Source organism: Chionomys nivalis, chromosome 1 (assembly GCF_950005125.1).
Source record: "Chionomys nivalis chromosome 1, mChiNiv1.1, whole genome shotgun sequence".
Taxonomy (NCBI): Eukaryota; Metazoa; Chordata; class Mammalia; order Rodentia; family Cricetidae; genus Chionomys; species Chionomys nivalis.
In genome coordinates, this window is record NC_080086.1 from 51,374,291 (window position 1) to 51,396,967 (window position 22,677).

General features: G+C 44.4%; 1 protein-coding gene across 4 annotated transcripts in view; it reads left to right on the top strand.

Annotated features, from left to right (window-relative positions):
* Foxp1 (forkhead box P1) overlaps positions 1-22,677 on the top strand; it is a 611,987-nt gene that overhangs the window by 78,746 nt on the left and 510,564 nt on the right. For all 4 annotated transcript variants that reach the window (XM_057790924.1, XM_057790915.1, XM_057790906.1 and 1 more), the window contains exon 2: positions 13,211-13,340. The gene's annotated coding sequence lies outside the window, so the exon portion shown is untranslated. The remainder of the gene's footprint in view (positions 1-13,210; positions 13,341-22,677) is intronic.

Here is a 22,677-nt window from a genome sequence, read left to right on the forward strand (position 1 = left end):
GCATCCCCCTTGCACACCTACGTCAGCCATGCAGCCCCCTCCTCATCCCCACTCTCAGTGAACTTGTCCCGTGGTATCTGAAGTAGCACAAGAGGATTGACTCAGCACCGTGATTTCTTGCTTCCCAGGATTTGCCTGACTCTGAGCTGGAAGCTGAGAGATTTTCGGCCGTGGGAGGCAATCTGGAGCTCTGAGTAGAATTATAGCCCAGCATTCCCATTTGACTATGCCTTGGGAGCCTTTCCAAGCATACTCACATTTCCCGTCAAGCTGGGCAGGATTGGCCTGCCATAGTATCCAGGGTTAGTGGAGGAGACCTGGGTTTCACATAGCTGTGGCTAAGTCACTTGCTCCCTTCTCCAGCCTGGATTTTTCCCATCTGCATGATTATGATGTTGACTGTTGCTGTTCTCGTGAGCATAGTAAACAGCAGGATGATGATTATGTATGTGCATTGTGTACCCAGCATGCACTGCAGTAAGAGTTTCCTGTGTCTTTATATTAGAACTGGTTGTTCTCTGTAGAATACCCCAGTGGAGGCCACACTGCTCCTTTTTTCCTCAACAGCTGGTCTTTGACCCCCTTGAGTCTTTGACACTTCCTTAAATGATACTCACAGACTACTCACCAGCTCCTCTGGCCTCCAGAGATGATCACAGAATGATGGATCACATCCTTCTGGCCTTGGAATGCCTGTTCTTTCTTTCCCAATAGCACACAACAACAGGCCGGTCCTTTTCTTCTTATCTACTTACTGTTGTCTTATTTGTCGAATTTTCTGGAAGCTCTTCCTCAGTCATTTCATGACTCATGCACTTTCTCGGTTTTAAAGACTGAGGAGAATGCCTTTGAGGCCTGGGGTCAGAGAGTGTCTAGCTGGGGAACGCTTTCCCAGCTGAGTCACCTGTCCGCTCAGATACTAAAGCCTGAAGCATGCCTGATGACTCGGCAGTGGTCAGTGTCTCTCCAGTTTGAAATTTAATTTCTGCTCCTCTTAAGTAGTGGGAACTCAGATTCTACCAGGGACAATTCCAAACCACTCCTAGGATCATCCTAGGCACTAGGACTGATATAACCTAGAATTTTCCTAAGTGTTGTCTCCTATTTGAGGCATGAAAAAAAAAAGATGGGACCTAATATGTGACATGGTATTGTTAAAAAGAAGACGGAACCTAATACTGTCATTATACTGAAGCGAAATCTAGGCTTTGAGAAGCTATCTGACAAGTAGGAAATCTCAGATAGTTCTCAATAAAGCTGAGACATAGGGAATCTTCCTACTAATTTGTCATGTAATATATATATATATATATATATATATATATATATATATATATATATATATATATACACATGCAGACTCACCCCTGGGACACTATTTTCCATCTACTGAATCTAGCTGGGTAACTATCTATGATAGATTTCATTCCTTGATAGGATCTGAGTGCTGGGAATGGTGGCCACCTCCACCAGTTCTTCCCTCCTTCTGAAACCACCATCCAGTATATCCTTGTAGCATGCTAAACTTCTGAAAGACGCATCTTCATGTGTTTGCATGCTTGTGCCGGTGAGCCCTGTACATTACTCTCTGCAATGGTGTCTCTGCCTTCTGCTGTTATTCTCTCTCCCTAGAGCCACATATGCTACAATAAAGCTTGGTAACTGAGTTAGATGTCGTGGTATAACAGCTCAGCAGGCTTAAATTTATTATTCACTTATTATTTGTGTGTGCATGTGTTCAGTTTCACTTGAATACACACATGTGTGGAGGGCAGAAGTCAACATCAGGTGTCCTCCTCAACCTTATTTCTTGAGCTTAAGGTCTCTTGATGCATTTGGAGCCTACCAATTCAGGCAGACTGGTTGGCTAGTGAGTCCTAGGGATCCTCTCTCTGTCTACCCCCTCACCCCTGCCCCACACTGGGATTACAGGCACATGCTGCTGCCCCCAGTTTATTATTGTTATTATTATTATTATTAAGTTTTATAAGTAGTTTTTATTTTACACATTTGAATGTTTTGCCTGTACCATGTGTGTGCTTGGTATATTCAATACCCAGTAGAGGGTATTAAATCCATGTGTATGCTAAGAATCAAAGCTGGGTCATCTGGAAAAGCAGCCGGTGCTCTTGATTACAGAATCGGCTCTCCAGACACCTATCCTTAGGTGACCCCGCACCCCGCCTGCTCCAGTGTGGGTTCTAAGACTCAAACTTAGGTCCTCGTGCTTGCTTGCAAGTACTTTATCAACAGAACTATTTTCTCAGCTTTCCATTTTTGACTTAACATGCACATAAATTAGGGGTTGAGAGTATTTGTTTAAGCAAATAATTTTTTGCCTCTATTTTTGTACCTTCAAGTAATTTGTAATTAGCCCCAATACCTTGTGGTAAGATACCTTTTGTTTCTTTTTGGAATACTGGGGCACAAAGAACTCTCTAGAAGAGAGATTTGGTCTAGGCACAATGGGATTTGGTGGTGGACTCCCCAGAATATTCTTCTGGTGACTCTGTAACCAGTGCTTTTAAATGTTTAAAGGACCATTGGTTTTCTCAAAGATATTTCATTTTTTATGTCTTTTCCTGATTCATATTTTCTCCCTTTCCAACGATGGAAGGAATTGCCTTTTTATATTCAAAGCCAACTCAAGGTGGTCAACGCATTACTGTATTTCACCTTCACGCAAGCCAATAACTGTTTTCCAGCTTTAAGGCAGGCAGAAAGCATCACTCAAAACAGGTCTCAAAAATACAGCCCCAAACCCGAGCCTTGGTTGGTGTCTCCCTCCTTTGTGATGCTCTATTTTCCTTCTCATATCAACTGTTACTTATGTGGGTCACATGTCTTCCTTCCAGAAAGCACGGCTGTTAAGAATTGATATGGCTACCTCAGGTGCTGAGGCTGCTTTCCTTCCCATGATCCTGCTGGGGAAACTGAAACAGCCTGCTCCTCTCCACCTTGTGCTGGACTCAGCATTTTAATTTCTATTTTTTCAGTGGCATCATATTTATCAATACAATCAGCACGATTCTTGTTCTTGTGGAGTAAAGAGTCTTGCTTGTCCCCAACCTAGCTCAGGCCTTTGAATAAAAATATAGGTTCGCCTCCCCCATGTGAAGATGAAATAATGTAATTTGTTTACCACCTTGAGTTGTTTACCACAGACTGGAAAATATGTTTTGAATTTCAGAGTGTGAAAAACAACTGTACTCGCTATCAAAAAAAAGCTCTCCCTTCAAATAAACATGTTTGGAGAACAAGACACAAAACAAAATACTTTATCATGAGAAGCCTGGCCAATCAAATATGTTTACCACAGAAACCTTATAAGGGACCCAGATGGCAGCCAGCTTTCTGTTCACTTGCTTGTCATTTCTAGCTCCCTTGGGCCTTAGAGACAGAGACACCACCTTCTCTGCCAGCAGGCAGCCAACCTTAGGCAACCCAACTGGCCTAGCTGATCCCAGCTTGCTGTAGGAATGGGGCAAGGGATTCGCACCTTGTGTTCTTGAACTGGACCATGAATGGAGGGCTCTTGTGAAATTGAACTTGGGATCCTGGAGTTTTTTCAGTAGCTGCTCTCAGAGTTTGGCTACAAGTAGGCTTGTGGGGACTCTTCCCCCAGATGAGCATCACGTGGGAGGCCCTCTGTGCCCTACACTCTTGTGTAAGTATAAACTGTGACTCATCTTCACCTGTCTCACACCCGTCTCATGAGGGACCCGAAAAGCTCAGATGGGAAATTGAGAAAGGACTGGGCTTCTTCAGTACTGTACACATGGACTTTCAGGGTTCTGGGTGCCACAAAGGATCTCAGCCAATGCTACTCAAGATATTAGTGGTGTGTTTCAGTGTCAGGGAACTAGCTAGCTGCAAAGGAGTGACCCAGCTCGAAGAAGCTCAGTGGGAGGCTGCTAACCTGGGGAAGGTTTCAGGATTTGAGGATTGTTGGGGTAGAACGAACCTGTGGGCTAGTCAGACTCACAGTTTGACCATGGCCTCAGATGTGGAGTGAGTGGATGAGATTTTCATGAACGGATGGAACATCTGTCATTGCTGTGACAAGAAATAGGATACAGCAGAGAAGATTTGTTTCAGCTCATGGATTCAGTCCATGGTCAGCTGACTCTGTTGTGAGCCTCAGATGAGGGTAAACATCATAACCAGGAGCATATGGCCAAACAAAACCCACACCTTCTGGCAGACAGGAAGCAGAAGCAGAAGAGAAGACCCATCCTTCCATGACCCCTGTCCCCTGTGACCTGCTTCCCCTAAACTGGCCACATCTCCCACTTTTTACCAACTCTTCAGTAATACCATCTAAACATATGCCTGCTGAGGGATTATTATGGTGATTAAGTCAGCACTCTCAGAATCCAATTACTTCTCCCAAACCCATAAAACATGGAATCAATCCCCCAATCCAGGGTACCTGTAGGGACACTTCTTTAAAGCTGATTATTCCAGTTTTCACATACAAAGGAGCCTCAGGGTTCTACCCACTGAACAGCATAGCGAGCCCAGAGCCCTAGACACTGTGCTATACTAGCTTGAAAATATCTGGAAGCTTCCAGGATAAACAAGTTTGTAGTCACCCACTCAAGAACACACATGTCTTCAGTGTATTCCCTGTCAGACCTGTTTGAGCCTTGGCCTGACTGTCAGGAGGATCATCTTCTGGTGACCACACTGAAAGACAGAATATAGACAGAAGCTGCGAACCTAGTAAGAAGATCCCCAGGAGAGGTGTATAGTAGGGTGCCCTTCACATCGGAACGTAAATGCTGTGTGGCTGAGCTGGGAGCAATGGTCCTCTTACGTGAGCTCACGGGAGCAAGGAGAGTGCAGGAGAGTGGTGACATCTTCTTGTGGGTAGGTGCCAGCAAAAAGCCTGTGAGAAGGACATTACATTGGCTCCAGAGGAGGAATCAAAGGCTCCAGCTCTTTCTCCTCTATTTGTCTGGCGGGGAGCACATGGCTTCAGAAAAAGAGAGGGATATGTATAAGGATAAAGGCAAGACTCTGCTTCACTGGGATGCTGGTTTGGGCTGGGTTGGGGGTGTGAATATTGAGAAGCAAAGGGATTTGGGAGGGTGTCATGTTGCTCTGCCTCTTTCTCAAAGAGGGACTAGGTTACCTGATTGAACCTGAAGCTTCTAAGCGGGGCTCAGCTCAGAAGAACCCCCACCAGCCGTCATATTTCAGAGGGAATGTCCTGCGTATTCTGTTTTGTGTGTGCATGGAAAAGAAAGACATAAACAAACCGGAAAGGTTCTCGTTAAGCCTGGATGATCTAGAAATGTAATTACGGAGCACATCATATTCTTCCTGTGGTATAATTAATCTAATGGGTTCACTTAAAACCTTGTTTTTGAACATACATACCAGAATGTTCTCTGATGAGTTGGAAGAATTCTTCATAGAGTTTACAGGAATAGTGATTAATTCTTAGGGACTTAATTGCCACAGTATTGCGCCGCGACCCGTCTGAGTAAATCAGAGGACAGTGTTCACTAGGGTACTAACACACCTCAGGGACCTCTGCTTACTGCTCATTGAGAGCACACCTGAGTTATTGTTGCTACCCTAAAAAAGAACAGCATTATTTGTTCTTCTCTGAGCCTTCTTAGTTGAGGCAGATTGGCGTTTTATTTATGAGCTGACAGCACGCCATTTGTCGCGTTTTTTCTTCTTCCCCTCAGCAGAGGTGCTTTTTGAACCGGGTTCACTGTTGTCAGAAAGTTATTCACAGGGTGGTGATGGAGCCTGCTCCGCCCACCTCTGTTCCCTTTCTATTTTGGTGCCATTTGCAACAAAGGAAATGAAGTTAGTAAATTAGTGCAGGCTGGGAAGCTCTGGAGCTTACTTCTCGGGTTGTGTAACCCGTTAGATATAGTGGGCCCACCCCTCCTGGAGCACCTGGGGATGGACTGAAGGACACTGTCCGAACCTTAGTTGATGTCCTTGGTCAAGTTCTTGAGGTCGTCTCAGCAATCTGATTTACATGTTAAAAAACCCTCTCACTATTTGGTTGGATTCCTAGTTAAACATTTGGATGTTCATGTATATATGTATGTATATATGTTTCTGTTATGTGTACACAAAATGGTAGATTTTGCATTCTTAAACGAAAAGATTCTTGATGGATGGCATACAGAAGGAGACTTTTGAGTCAAGGGTCCCTAAAGGAAATGGATGGCTTGTATTTCTTGTAAAGTCAAAGGGAACAAGGGCACGGTGGGGTCCCAGCCTGTAAAGGGGGAGGCAGTAATTGGAATGGATGCCAGTCAAAAAGGGACGAGGTCGGACTGCAGAGCCCAGTGGGGGACCAGGTGAGGGGGTATGCTGACCTGTCTTCTCTTTTCCTCCAGAACTGACACCTGTCATTGGTTAAACCCAACTAGAATCCAGAGGGAACTCTTCTGGACCAAGACCAGGTTGGGAAGTGTTGGGAAGAGAACTGGGAGAAGAAGTAGAAAACCATTCCTGTCTCTTGTTTGGGGACATCTTTGTATATTGTGCTGTCGTACTTTCCCTTCTGAGCCGCTCAGAAGAGGTCCAAATGGAAACACATCCCCTAATCTTCAGCAGGACTAAGTGAGAGGGCGGCTAGCTTCATAGCAGAGATTCTTACCAGAAGCACCAACATCACTTGAGAACTTTCTAGAATGTCCAGTCTCTATGTTATATGAACCTCCTGACTAAGAAACTAGAGCTGTGTTTTAGAAGTCCCCATGTAGACCCTCTTGCTTGATCACAATGGAAAGCCACCCCTGGGGGCTTATGGGCAGAGCCTCACTGGAATGTGAGCTTGGAAATCCACATGCATGAATTCACTGCTTGCAGCCCTGCTGGCCCGCAGTCCTCCCTTTTAGGATAGACAGTCTTCAGTAGAAACGGAATCCTGATTACATGCAGACCTTGGGGGAGGGGGCGGGCAGTCACTCAGTGCAGTCCGCGCCTTTAATTTCCCACTTCTCCTCTCAGCCAGAGCAGTGCAGGGCGGTTCCCCAGCAACCCAGGGTTTGGGAGGTTGTTTTTGAAAAATAGATGCAAAGCCTGCCTGTGCTGTTGTTGTTTTCCTGGTGCCTGGCAGTGTTTGGTAAACAACTTGATTGCTGGGTCCTGGCCTCCAGGGAACCACAGCTGCTCTTCCCAGCTCCCTGCAGACTTTTGTACCAAGCAGTGATTGCTTCAGGGAAAAATAAACAGGGGAGAACAAAACAAGAAAACATCACTGTTGTCTTGTTGCTGCCTCTACCTGTTTTTCCCAGAGCTGTTTTGCAACCAAGGGCCCTGGGCTTTGGTTCTTTTGCTTTAAAAAAACAAAACAAAACACAAAACAAAAAAAAACAAAAAAAATTCAAAACAAAGCAGGCTCGGGTGGGCCTCCCTTCTGTGTGGCTAGACAGTGGTATTTGGAAGTAGCCACAGAACTTACAAAGCCTTGGAAAGGAGTTACTGACCACTGCCAGGATGTGTGCATTTTTAAATATGTAAATGGAAAAGGGAGAAAGCTTCATTCTTTCTAATGACCCCCAGGGCGGTAATCTGGCTTTTCAAATCTCTAGGAAAACAGATTGAATATGGCACAATTAATGTTTGAGCACTTCTAGGCTTTTTCTAAAATATTTTAATGGGCTTTTAATTTATTGCAGCTCTTGATTAGCAGGTTGGAGCAGCGTTACAGCTGACCTCCTGGGCTCAGGCCTCTTTGGGGCTGTAGGGGAGTGGAGGAGAACAATGCCCCTGTGGTGCCTGCAGCCCAAACTGCCCAAGGCTGAGCCCCTAGTGGCTTGGCCTAGGGAGCTCTGGGAGAAATGCAGCAGGCTGCAGTTACCTGGGGTGTCTGTTGTCTGATCTCTGCAACTGATGGACAAGTTTTGTATGGAGGGCAGGGATCTGCTTCTAAAGCTAGTGCCTCAGTTGGAATGTGCCACCCTGGTCTTGGTGATTGACATAACTACAGTATGAAGAAAGAACAAATGAGCTCGGGTAAGCGGTCTAGGACTGTGGGGTGTGTGACTGTGTGTGTGTTCATATATATTTAAAAATTTTGAGACCTTCCCTTTACTCTGTTAATACATGTGCTTGTTTCCTCTCAAGTCCCCATTACTTTGGCTCACCACTACATATTGAAATCAAAGAACTGCCCTTCGGAATAATTTTCTTTCAGTTTACCATTCATCCTTCAGACTGTCCTTATAAAGAAGTGATAAACTCCTTTTTGTCTGGAAGGCTCTCCTTTCACCTTCTGTTTTGAAAGATAGTTTTTCTGGGTATAGACTTCTAGGTAGACAGCTTTTGCCTCTGGGCAGTGTTCTGGATAATTTATTTGGATATCTGTCTTTCTTCAGTGCCTGTATTTTTCATTTCTGGAGCCCAGAGCAGTTAAGCATTTTAGTTAGTTACAGAGCTGAGTGGAACCAGTTTCTGTGTCTGGTGGATGCTCAACCAAACACCCCCAAACCAAACAGAATTGACCCATAAACCACAATGGGACTTGGTCCTTTATTTTTGGGTGTTCCCCGTTACTCTTCTGTATTTTAAGTGAAGCAAGACAGAGTTGCTGAGCAGAGTCCCAGGCTGTGGCTTGACTGGAAAGCTGCCCTTCCTTCACTTAGGAAAAGAAAACCCCTTGGTGCAGAGTCTCCTGCTTGGTCCTCACTCTAGGTGCATTGCAGGCTCTTTTCTCATGGCCTAGCCCCAGACTGTTCAGTAGGAATTTGTGCTTGGCTGCCTGGCTTGTACCCCAGCTTCTAATTCCTTCTAAAACTTGCTGAAGACGGTTCCTCTCAAAAGGAATCAGCTGACCAGAAACTTTCTGTGGTTAGCCCCGCCCCCTCCTGTGTTCCCTGGCAATATTCTCACTCTTCTGGGCTTCTGAATTGTTCTGAAATTGGAGACAAAGGAGTAACTTTAACAGTTTTTTTGCTTCTTCTTCTTCTTCGTCCTCCTCCTCCCTTTCCTTATTTGAATATAAGCTACTAAGGGTATTAGGTGCTATCTTGGAACAATTCTGGAATTCTGCTGGGAGGAAATCTGTCTTAGTTCACTTGTTTGCGGCAGCAGATGCTCTAGAAAGCCCACCGAGTGTTGCTGGGTGTCTGGTGATTGAGGGTGTTTGAGCTCTTTCTCTATTTAAAGGGAAGAAAGGTGAAGTGTTTCCCATGAGGTCTCATAACCAAAACCCAGCTGAGCCAGCCTACTTCAGAAGGCCGTGTAATTAGGGTCCGAAACTTTGCATTTGTGCAGTGACTTGGGAAAGTACGCATTTCTTGGAGTAAGTTTTACAGAGCCCAGTCAGTAGAATTCTAGCCCAGTCAGTGGAATTCTCTGTGTCTCAGTATCTATAGTAGGTATGTGATAATACAACTTATTCTATTCTATTCTATTCTATTCTATTCTATTCTATTCTATCCTATCCTATCCTATCCTATCCTATCCTATCCTATCCTATCCTTCCATCCCGTGTGTCTGGGTAGTTTGCCAACTTGTATGTCTGTACCACTTGCATGCGTCTACAAAGGCCAGAAGAGGGGTCTGATTCCCTAGAATGGTGGCTTTAGATAATTTTGTGAGTTACCACACGGGTGCTGGGAATCGACCTGAGGTCTCTGAAGGAGCAGCCAGTACTCTTAACTGCTAAGCTATCTTTCTGGCCCTATAATACACTTCTTAAGAAATGGAATAATGCAAACTGTGCTGGCAAAACTGGATGTCAATCTGTAGAAGAATGAAAATAGATCCATATCTATCACCATGCACAAAACTCAAGTCCAAATGATGGATTAAAGGCCTCAATATCAGTCCGAACACACTGAACCTGATAGAAGAGAAAGTGGGAAGTACTCTACAACACATGGGCACAGGAGATCACTTCCTATGTATAACCCCAGCAGCACAGACATTAAGGGAATCATTGAATAAATGGGACCTCCTGAGACTGAGAAGCTTCTGTAAAGCAAAGGACACTGTCACCAAGACAAAAAGGCAACCCACTGACTGGGAGAAGATCTTCACCAACCCCGCAACTGACAAAGGTCTGATCTCCAAAATATATAAAGAACTCAAGAAACTAGACTGTAAAAGGCTAATCAACCCAATTATAAAATGGGGCACTGAGATGAACAGAGAATTCTCAACAGAAGAAGTTCAAATGGCCAAAAGACACTTAAGGTCATGCTCAACTTCCTTAGCGATCAGGGAAATGCAAATCAAGACAACTTTAAGATACCATCTTACACCTGTCAGAATGGCTAAAATCAAAAACACCAATGATAGCTTTTGCTGGAGAGGTTGTGGAGAAAGGGGTACACTCATCCATTGCTGGTGGGAATGCAAACTTGTGCAACCACTTTGGAAAGCAGTGTGGTGTTTTCTCAGGAAATTCGGGATCAACCTACCCCTGGACCCAGCAATACCACTCTTGGGAATATACCCAAGAGATGCCTTATCATACAACAAAAGTATATGCTCAACTATGTTCATAGCAGCATTGTTTGTAATAGCCAGAACCTGGAAACAACCTAGATGCCCTTCAATGGAAGAATGGATGAAGAAAGTATGGAATACATACATATTAGAGTACTACTCAGCAGTAAAAAACAATGACTTCTTGAATTTTGCATGCAAATGGACGGAAATAGAAAACAGTGTCCTGAGTGAGGTAAGCCAGACCCAAAAAGAGGAACATGGGATGTACTCACTCATATTTGGTTTCTAGCCATAAAAAAGGACATTGAGCCTATAATTCGTGATCCTAGAGAAGCTAAATGAGAAGGTGAACCCAAAGAAAAACATATAGGCATCCTCCTGAATATTAAACTTCATCAGGTGATGAAAGGAGACAGAGACCCACATTGGAGCACCGGACTGAAATCTCAAGGTCCAAATCAGGAGCAGAAGGAGAGAGAGCACGAGCAAGAAACTCAGGACCGCGAGGGGTGCACCCACACACTGAGACATTGGTGATGTTCTATCAGGAACTCACCAAGGTCAGCTGGCCTGGGTCTGAAAAAGCATGGGATAAAACCGGACTCGCTGAACATAGCGGACAATGAGGACTACTGAGAACTCAAGAACAATGGCAATGGGTTTTTGATCCTACTGCACGTACTGGCTTTGTGGGAGCCTAGGCAGTTTGGATGCTCACCTTACTAGACCAGGATGGAGGTGGGTGGTCCTTGGACTTCCCACAGGGCAGGGAACCCTGATTGCTCTTTGGGCTGACGAGGGAGGGGGACTTGATTCGGGGAGGGGGAGGGAAATGGGAGGTGGTGGTGGGAAGGAGGCAGAAATCTTTAATAAATAAATTAATTAATTTAAAAAAGAAATGGAATAATGATTGTAAAATCCTTCAGACGGTATCATAGCTGTCCATCAATGGCAGTTCTATTTGATGAGATGTCTATTTACTGGTTGTAATTTTTGAGTCATTTGTTGACTAAACATCTGTATGAAGAGCCTTTCATGTGGCAGTGATTTACTGGGAGTTTTAAAGTGACGGGCAAAGCCTTTATCTCATGGAGCTGATGGTCTACGGAGGACCACAGATGAATAAACGAGGCAAGTGTTTGGAAACGGTGCCAGCGGCTCTTGAGAAAGCAAGTAGGATGGTATGATTGAGGATAAGTAGAAGGTTGGCTTAAGTAGGTGGGCAGGACAGGCTTTTGAAGAGGCTGATGCCCCTAATACTCAAAAGAACCCTCTGGGTAAGGACTAGATTGGTAAGAGTCCCAGGGGCTGGACTGACAAAGACACCAGACCTGCGGCTCACTTTGGCAGGAAGAGGCCTACTGGGTCTGCTTTGGTTGTAGTGAGGACCTGAATTGGTAGCTTGAGGTCATATCAGGAAATTAGAGATAACAGATTATGTAGGGCTCTTTAGACTGTGTTTAGATTTACTCAGAAAATAAGGGACCCTAGCATATAGCTTTGTGTTCTGTGAGATAGAGTCCATAGCTTTGGAGAAGCTCTCTAAGTCTGGGACCCAAGGATATTTGTGACAACTGGAGCACAGGACTTGCCATTTGCTTTCATATGCTTTACTGTTTCTTCTGGTAATGTGGTGGGAATGTAGTTTCAGGTCTACCTCAGACATACTAAATCAATCTTGCCTTGCATGGTCCCCCAGTCTGCATTTTGAACAGATTTCAATGATGCTTTCATAGTTTGAAAGGTCTGATCTGGAATACACTAGTTTCTCTGGAGTTGGTGCTGTGTCCTGGGAAGGAAGGGAAGCCTTCCCTGGACACCCAGGTGTGATGCCGTCTGCCACTGGACTGCCATCTCAACAGCTCTAGGTCCCTGTGACAGAGTGAATGTCTTTCTAAACACTTGCAGCCCTCTGTCCACAGACCACCTTAGGGGTTGGTGACAGTGGGGCATCAGAGTGATTTGTGTCATAAACCTCTTAAGCATGGTGTTGCAGGAGACAGTAATAGTTCGTGCTCCTTAAAGGCAATCATGCTTTGTGATAGAGAGGCCAGGAACACTAGGAGGTAGGTGAGCACTGGCTAATACCTATATTTGCAGGTGCAGGACTAGAATCCCAAGATGTTAAGAGGCTCTTTATGGCCACACAGTTGAACAGTGCTGTTCGCAGGCCAGATTTGAGACTCCTTAATTTTGAGCCCCTGTCAGTGCAGTGTGTTTTCTCCCTCGGTAGAAATATGTACATGAGTGTGTTACTTACAAAACTCAAGACCCCCTGAATAGTAAAATGTAATTATTTTGCATTAAAAAATGGTGACTTTTTAAAGGCGTGCGCAAAAAAAAAAAATTGTGACTTTTTTTTACTGGTTTATTCTTCATGATTATTATTATTGCAAATGATTTTAATTCATTACTTCTTTTATCATTTTTGAGTGGTTTGTTTTCATCCTCTGGCAAAAAACATCATCTAAGAAGAAAAGATGTTTTTATTTATGTGTATAAGGTTCAAGTTAACATGGTTCCATATTACACGAGCCATTTCTGATAGGACCTGCTGCTTTTGAAATGCTGAACTATTTTAAAAGATGATAGAAAAGTCTAAGTAAGTAATGGCCTATGTCGTTCAAAACCAGCTTCCAGTTGCAGCGTGTGAGCATCACACTGCTGGCACGGTGTTTTCCCCGCGTCTGTGCTGCTGTTTTCAAGTTTGAGGAAGTAGTGGTTTCAGAAGTTATATCTTACTTACGTGTAAAAAAACATTTTTGTGTTGCAGTGTCCCGGGAGCTTCTGCTGACAGTCCCAGTTTCCAAGGGAACCCTTTCGGCCATGGTGAGGGCTGTGCTCCCTTCTCTGAATTGCCTTCAGCCATGAACGGTTGGGTGTGATGCCTGCTAGCCGGAAGGGTGAGTGAAAGTTGGTGTTGGAAAAGGCACAAGACCCCCCAAAAAGCAACAACAACAAAGGGTCAGTGAAGGCGGTGGGCCACCAGAGTGTTCATCTCATTGTTAAACCTGTCAGGATAATTCTTACACAGGAATCTGAGGAAGAACGTGAGGGAGGTTTTCTCACGTCACTTTTTGTTCTAGTAAGACTGTGAAGCAATTGTTTTTTGAGCCCTATCATAACTTATCAGTAATACAAGCCAGCCTGCAGTACAGCTCTGATGGCTTCATCTTGAGTTCCAGTTTGCCCACGGATAGGTTCCCTGTCATCAACCTTCATATAATGGGCTCCTGGAAAAGCCAAAGGGTTGCAATTTTGGTTTCTCAAACATTTTCTTAAAAGTTCTGGGGACTTTTTCCCCGTCACCTGCCTCCTTAGGTCATTCAGGGGCATGTTAGAAGAACATGATATTTTCCTGTTATCTATACTTTCCATATTTGATACCATCTACCATGTTCCTGAGAAACCAATGGCTTCCCGTGTAGTAATGAATCTCTGTGACTTGCCCTTATACCTAGTAACTTATTGAAGCAGAGGCTGTGGGGAAAATGTCTGACAGTCTACTGTAGCTTTGTCCTAGAATAGAGCCGATTTATGGGACCCATTTAGTGTCAGGTATTTATTGACACTAGGTGCTAAAAGCCATTGGCATAAACTCGTCTCATTAAGGGAATTGTATTCAAAACACATTTAATTGGGAGAAGTGGAATAAAGCCAAAAGAACACATATTCAAAGTTAACTAATAATTAACTGACAAGCACATAATCTCTTTTGATTCCTTGTGTTCCACACAAATCGTGCTGATGGATTAGATGGTGTCTGTACTAACCAGGCTCTGGAAGTTGTCTGCTCAACCCTTTTCCACTTACAAATGGCATTGCCAAAGCCCACACTGTCTGAGTGGGGTGTTGATGTCTCTGGGCTTAGTTTAGGAATGGAATTGGAATTGGTCCCCAACTGACCACTCTTCTGATAATGAGTGCGCCTCGAAAACACTGTTATATGCGTTCATATGTTTGGGTCAGATATTTGAAGATTTTATGGCTAGAGAGCATGTTGACAAATCTCTCTGCTTTCATAGAACATTAGGAGAACAACTAGCCCCACTGTTAAATCTCATCGTCTCCCTCAAGAGCCTGTTGGCTTTCCTGGTTCTTAGCAGACTAATGATACTTTCCTTTCACCCTACTGCAGCTGGAGAGGGAGCGAATACCCTGCTGCTTTCTGCACAGTAGTTTTTCCTTCGTTGACAAGAAGTAGGCAAGCAACCAACACACAAACGACAAGGGTGTTCACAGTATAAAGAAATGGCCAGTGGAGTCACGGGGTGTTAGAGCTGGGTGAAATCTTAGATACTTTTTCAGGGTCCTGAGTCAGACCTGGAAGGGGGGGGGTCCCTCGCAGAGGGCTTCTAGTGTGATAGTCCTTAGATAGGCTTTGGGGAATGCTTTGTAGATGGGTGAACAGATGGCAGACATCAGGGACACATACAGGTGGGGTTGAGACTAAAGCTTTTATCTGTCTGGAGTACAAATGAGAATTCATAGAAGTGGTTAGGATTCTGAAGGTCTTGAAATGTCACCAAGCCCAGCCTCTCTTATCTGTCACCCCTGACTTCAATACTGAGAGTCTGACTCAGTCTCGTTGCCATGAAATTGTTGTATGAAATTGAACAAAACCACATGAATAGGTTTAATGAATAGTCGGTCTATTTTACCTGTCAATTTCAGTTGTTAAGACCATCAGAAAAGTCAGTCTGAAGAACTGTGATGAAAATTACTCTTTTGAAAAAAAAAATTGACTGTTAGGCCATATTGAATAGCAGTGTTAGTTTTTATAAATAAGGAAATGCTTTCTGTTTCTCAGACTGTAGTAAACTTCCCATGGTTGTGTTTTTAGTGGGAAGTAGAGGTCCTATGAGCTGGAACAGTCATTCTGATATTTTCAACCACCTCCCAGTTGGCTTTGAGCCATACCAAAGGATGGATTCGCGGTGATGCAGTGACTTGGCCTGCCCAGGTGCTGCACACCTGAAGGCTAGTTGAGTCCTTTCAATGTCATAACCTTGTGCCTTTTACACCTTACAGCTTATCGAGTAAACAAATGATTGCTAATCATTTGGAGTCTTTAGTCTCAAAATCAACTCTTGTTCTGAGTGAAGCATTTCCTGGAACGTGTCCTCACGGTGAAGCAGGTCAGATCCACAGGGTGGGTGGTTCAGCTGTCACATCACCTGCCTTGGGTGCAGGGAAATGAAACTGAGATGAAAGGTTTACACAAGTAGATCACTAGAGCAAACGTTTTAGACCAGAAGGTGGGTGAGGTACTGCATCTATGTGAGCAGTAAACATGTCTGTGGAACAAAGGAAGGGATGAGAAAGGAGAGTCTGTCTGTGGGCTCTGGCTCGTTAAGCCAGCCATTCACCTGGCAGACCTCCGTGTTGCCTCTGTTTGCCTGGTATGAGCGTGAAGCATTAGTTAATGTCGTTCCCTGTCTGAGGCATGGAGTGAAGAGTGGCTAAGTCTGTTGCATATTTAATAGGCAGCTAGCCATGGTTATTAATAAATGTGATAATAACAGTCTGGATTTGCATAGTGTTCCTGAGAAGATTGATGAGGAATGGCAGAGGTGCTGGCTTGTTTGTCAGGCTGTGCTCTGGCCTTGTGTTGTCCCTACCACCAAATTCTCCACAGATCTGGTGACACACTCTACACACCAAGTGATGTGTGGGATTTGCTCATATTGTTCATGTTGTTTGCATTTATTCGTGTGCAGTTTCTCTTTGTGTGTCTGTGTGTGCGCCTGTGTGTGTGTTGTGTCTATCTCTATGTGCACCTGTGTGTGGAGATGCCAGAGGTCAGCCTCATATAGTATCCATCTTGTTTAATGAGACTGGGTCTCTTGCTTGCCTGGAACTTGCTGAGATGGGTAGTCTGGTTGAGTCTGTTTCTATCTTCCCAGATCTGAGAAAATACAAGTCTAGGTTTTATATATGACTGTTGGGGACCTGAAGTGAGGTCCCCATGTATGCATGGCAAATGCTTTACTGACTTTGCCATCTTCCTACTTCCAGTTTGTTACTGATCTTTCTAGTGATCCCATTCTTAACTGTTGACTTGCAGGGAAGTAGAAGCTTGGAAGATACAAACCCATCTATCTTATTTCAAGTCAGGCAAGAGGCTACTTTGTGAAGCTGGGCATTTTTGCTTTTTAACTCAAACTTGAGGACAAACTCTATTGACTTAAGGAGGGGATCATGGTCATTCAGATTTCAGGAGAAGATGCATGCAGCTTGCCAGAGGTCTGAGACAGGAGTGCAGGCTGACATTTCCCTTTCTGGGGCCACCTTGGGTTGCAGCCTGTCATTGGGCCAAGTCACTTGGTTGTGCTTAAACTTCCAGTCTGTGAAATTTTGACTTTGAAAAGTAATTTCAACAATTTAATAAACTATATAATATGTTTTATAAGCTGGAGCGAATGATCTTAAGTATTTTGGTCTCTTTCATAACACAATGAAGCTAATATTGGTAAAAATACAGATCTTCTCTCATGCCATAAAGAGAAGCGAGATTTAATAAGCATTTATAAGCACTGGCAGCTGCCTATCAGATTGTATAACTTGGGCTCCAGCATGCGGAGACAGTGTCAACTTAAATTTTATCTCCACAGTATTTTCAACACGTTTATTTTGCCTCTCTCTCCAGTCCCTAACCTAATATATGTAATGTAATTGGCCGAATATTTTCCACATAGCTAATTGGCTAACGGCCAATGATAGAAGCCATTGTCTGGCTTGATGAAGATCAGAAATTAACATGACATTTTCATGGAGGAAATAGAATATATTAGTGATGCAGTCATTCGGCATGGACAGTGTCCATCCCTTCCTGCCCACAAACAGAGGCAGGATAGCCATGAACGAACCTCCAGGCTCACAGCAGTGGCCAGGCAACCCATGTCAAATGTGCTGTGGCCTCCTTCAGATGGGAGCATGGAACACATGAATGAATTGTTCCGTTTGTCAATTAAAAAAGAAAACCCACCGACTACTATTGTAAGATTAAATTCCAATTAGAAGATTGCATTTAATTCAGAAGCTGCAACGTTATTTTAATGAATTCTGTTGGAGGCGACAGTTTATGTGGAATAAATTTATATGCTTTAGGTAGATATAAATTCATTGGATAATGTTAAACATGTTACTTCATATATATTAGCTGTGAAATTTATTTCTCTCTAGTTATATCCCCAAGGAGGTGGCGTCAGAGGGAAAAACATAGCTTCAAAGAAAGAGCTCTTTTTGATACTTGCTCTGAAACAGCTGTTTCTCACTCTCATTTTTTAAAAAAAATCTGTTAAATTTCTGCATTAACTAAATTTATGATTCTTGCTGTATGCTATTTATGAAATTGAATATAGGTTTTATGATATAGGAAATTAGGCTAGGAATCAGAATGTGACCCAACTTTGTAATAAAGGTGATCTGCATTTATATTGCAGGTACTTCCCATTCCTTTCTAAGCCCCTTGTGGGATTATATAAGCATTTTTCTGGACATAGTAATTTGCTTTAGAATAAACTTTTAATCTATCAGATAGCTTTTGTTCGTTTGACATCTACTACACACTTCTTGCCTAAATCAAAGTTGGTGTGCATTCTTGGTACAGGGTCTTATCATTTTCCTTTCCATTCCTGTGCTTGTGGCAGACATTGGTGATCAATTAGTCTCTACAAACTTTCCACCTTCAATCTGTTAGGTAATATCAGAAGTATCATCATTTATAAAGCAGGCAGCTTTAGGGAAGTCTTTCGAGTCTACCTTTATATGCTCAGTTTACCCTTCTCTGGAACAGTCACTGAAAGTTCGTGATCCTATAGATGAGGGCCAGAGAAGTGGCTGAGCATTGGGTAGCAGAGGCGCTAGCCATGCATAGATGACAACCCTGAGTTCAATTCCCAGAACCCACCTTAAAAGTTGCATGTTGTACCCTACATCTGTAGTCATAGATACGTATGGTGAAGTGGGAGGCTGAGATAGCATTGCTTGGAAGCTTGCAGGCCAGCTACCCTGGTGTATGAAGTATGGATGAGAGGCAGCTGGTGAGACTCTGCCTCCACAGGGTAGAAAATAAGAACCAAGCCCAGGTGTTGTTCCTGACTTCTATAAGTGTGCTCAAATGTGGGCAATGTTGATATGGAGTAGTTAATAGAGAAATATAGAAGTATATATGTATACATACACACAGATATTTATATATTTTTGTGCTGGGGGTTAAACCCAGGGCCGTGCCTACCAAGTAAGCTATATCCTCAGGCTCTTGTTTTCCTGAGACAGTGTTGCACTGTGTAGCCCTCTCGTGTCTAACTCCTGAGTGTTGTGATTACACCCACGTTCACAGGAGGGTTTTTGACAGACATACCTGCGCCTTGTTCCCTGAGTCTGCTGGGTAGTTTATTCTCTCCTGTCTTCTGGTTTGAGTGTTTGAGGTGAGAAACATTGTGAGATTGTGGTATTCATTTGTTTTTAAGTTCTGTGACGTTGGAGAAGGTAAGAGGGGGAGGCTGTTCTCACCCCCCCCCTTTACCTATGTGTCAGCCCTGGCTCCAGCTTGGTGAGGAAGTGGTGGTGTGAGAACTGGAGGCCGACTTTCATTCTGCTACTCAGTGGCTCTCGGGAAGGGCGGGTACCCATGGACGCTAGGTGCTGAGCCAGTGGGATGACTCTGACATATTCCCTTTGCGTGGCCACCTTGCTTATCAATATGCTGTACCAAGGAGGAAGGCAGTCAGCCTTTAGATTTTACATGATGTCTTCCGTGATGTAAAATTCTAGGAACTTAGACTGTATTACATGTTGTTCTAAAAAAACACACTGTTTTCTGTTAACTTGGTGGAGTTATGAGCAGAGGCCATGAGGAGATTTCCATCTCGTTTCATATGCAGGCTGCTGAGCTGCCTGTTGAGAATTGCCATCATTTTAATTCCTTCTTAAAGAAAAATGAGCAATTAGCACATTTAAGCTATCATTTAGTTAATGTACATTTTAATTTCATTTCAGTGTGCTGTGTATTATTATTTGTGTTGATTATATCGCCGGAGTTATGGGAAGCAACCACAGGTGAAGGCGTGGGCTTGTCCACCTCTCATACCTTGTTCAGAGGGTATTACTGTTGACCTTGGTCAAGGCTGAGCAAACTCACAGACTTCTTCTGGCCGTGGTTGGCTCTGATGGTGGCTCTTCAATTTCTCCCCGCTCAGTAGGCTATGCAGTTTTGTCTGATTGATAGGAATGGGCTCATGAGATGAAATCTTTGCATCCCTCCTGCGTTCTTTGAGTTTAGTAATGTTTGTAAGAAATAATCATAGCAGACATCCATTAGATACTTATTTTCCCCCTGCACTGGCTTAAGTAGCACATTGCTTATCTCATTTACTCCTAACAGCACCTCTGTGTGGTACATATTATCAGTCTGGATTTATTGTTAAGGAGGAAGAAGCTGAGTACTCAGGTCCCACGTTGAGGATCACAGGGCATCAGAAATGGGTTCTACCGAAGCTTGGGTAGGTTCAGTACTGACCTAACCATGAGCACCCGTGATTTGCTCCTGTCCTAGTGGGTTTTATGACTCCCCAGGGTGCTTTTATGGTAGTCCATGGGGAAGATTGTACAGTTTATATTTTTCTTTGTGAAAGGAGTGGGATCTGGAGTTGGGGAGATGGCTTCATGGGTGAGGGCGCCTGCTGTGCAAATGTGAGGCCCGAGTATGACCCTGTGCTTGCCTTCACCACAGCGCTGTGGAGGGGTGGAGACAAGCCTCACTGGGCTTGTTCATTGCCAGCCTTGCTCCAGGTTCAGCGACCGACCCTGTCTGAAGAGAATAAGGCAGGGAGTGCTAAATATCCTCCTTTAACCTCCACGGGCCTGTGTCTCTGTGCACTGGCACACATAGAGACACACACCAAGAAGCGGGATGCGGTGCATCTGAACATGGGCTATGGGGAGCCCACAGTAAAAAGGAGAATGGTGTCTTTCAAATTCCACCCCCCCTCCCAATAGTCCTCATTTTCTGGCCAGGATGCTGGCAGTGGGCTCAGTGTGGAATGGATTTCTGTCTACTGGCAGCCTCTGGAGCCCCAATGCCTGGGTGTCTGAACAGAAAGAAAAACCATGTGGGAATAGTAGGCCAGCCCAGGAGAGAGCAGGGGTCAGAGGGAAGACCCTGATAGGAGACCTGTGTGGCAATAGGATCAAGGAGCTGTCATGAAATTTAGGCTCCACGTCCATAAGTGGCAGGGACTTCTGCTCTTCGGCTAGCTCTGCAGCACAGGCAGCCAAGACTCGTTCCAGGAACGAGTGGGTTGTAGTCCTATTTTTAACAGCAGGTGCATTTGGGTATTATTAAGGGAACTTTCTCTCCATTTTTCTGAAAGTTGCAGCCTGGGTTATATAACGGTGAGTGGCATCCGACTTGTGGTTGTCTGCACTGCCTAGAGAAGACAGAAAACAGGGGCAGCATCAAGCTTGTTCCAGTGAGTGAGGGCTGTAAGGGCTTTAAAGCTTCCTGTACTTTCTAAAATTTTGGACCTTCCCAAGGTGTGTGTGTTGTGGGGGCTGAGGAGATGGCTTATTTGGGCAAGTACTTGACACACAAATATGAAGACGTGAGTTTGCATCCTCAGCACCCACAGAAAATAGCCTGGTGTCTTAGTTTGTCTGAGATCCCGGTGATGGGGAGAGCTTGGGAGTGAGGGGCAATAGATAAGTCTGGGAGCTTTCTGATTGACTCATCTAACCAGATCCAGGAATTCCAAGTTCAGAGACAGGAGGAGAGCAACTGAGGAAACACCCGATGCTGATATCTGGCCTTCACACAAATGCTTTCCTCCGCTAACATATGCCCACCCCCTGTACATATGTGTGCACATGTGTGGTGTATGCGTGTGTGTGCATGTGTGCTCCCCTGAACATGTGTGCGGTGTGTGTGATGGATGAGACCTTGTCTGGCGTATTCGTTACTCTAGTGGTCGATAAGCCAGTCATGGGATATAACATGTCTGTGTACTCTGTTTCCTTCCCTCCATGGCTGCTGGGGTATTAGACTCATTGGAGCCTTGGGGCTAGGAGCCATCCACCCAATCAGTCGAGTCTTGAGGTTATGATGCAGACACAGTGGTTCAGCCTGACACCGGTACATTCTGTATCTCACCTGTCCAGGGATACTAGTTGACATACTGCAGGAACTGTGACATACCAAGGGCTGTTATACTTGTGTTAGAGATCTTCCTTCAAATAGTCCCCTGAATTGTTTCGTAGGAACTAGAGGAAGCCTAAGCTTGGAACTTACCAGATTTCTCTTCTCTCACTCTGTAAGACCTCAGACTAGGGTTTCAAGGGGGACATTGAGGTAAGGTATTTGTCACAACAGTTATAGATAGGTATTGGTTGATGGCAGGTTGGTGGAGGCTCTAGCTTCAGGCCCGCAGGCTAGAGTGGTGCTTCCCCTCTTATGTATTTGAGAAAGTGAGAGGTTCCTTGTCATGTGACTGAAAGTAGCCCATGGTCTGTGCTTCCAGCAAGGTTTGTTCTGATTCCTGAAGGCAGGGAATCGGAGGAAAGGGCCGAAGGCTGCACTTTTAGTTTTGCGTGTCTATCATAAGGGATGTGCCACCTGCACCCGCTGCTGACTTAGGGCCGCATATGGGGGTTGGTGAGCTTCTTTGGGAGAAGGAGGATTACAGATTCACAGGTAGACTTCAGGGGCTGCCTGCCATTTCTCTTTAGTAGAGGGGATTAGAGTCACTGATGAGTACGGAAAGAGAACAGCGCCTTCAGGGACCGTGCCGCAGTAGCTTTACTTCCAAGCTCACATCCTCCAAGTGTTAGGGATCACGCTTTCCTGTGTGTTTGGCCTGAGAACTGCCCAGAAAAGGTGTTAAATCCAGATGGTCAGGCCTGCAGCTTCCCTCAAGTGAACTTAACCCCTGAACAAAACTGGGCCTCCTCAGATCCCTAATTCTGTTACCCTGACCAATACAGCACCTTTCTCAAGTTTTGTTGTGTTCACGTGCTAAGTGGTGGGCAAGGTTAGGATATTTTATTGGCTGTGAAAAGTCTGTAACAGAGTAGAGACCCTATGACCAGATATATGTATTTCTTGCAACTTATTTGACCTCAGAGAGACCTTTGCAGATTTTCTTTCAGCGATCTGGACCATTGTAGGGCTAATGCTCCAGGCGGCACTGTTTGATGGCTAAAATCTCAGCCTTCTGTAGCTTCAAAAGGAGCTTTTTGTGA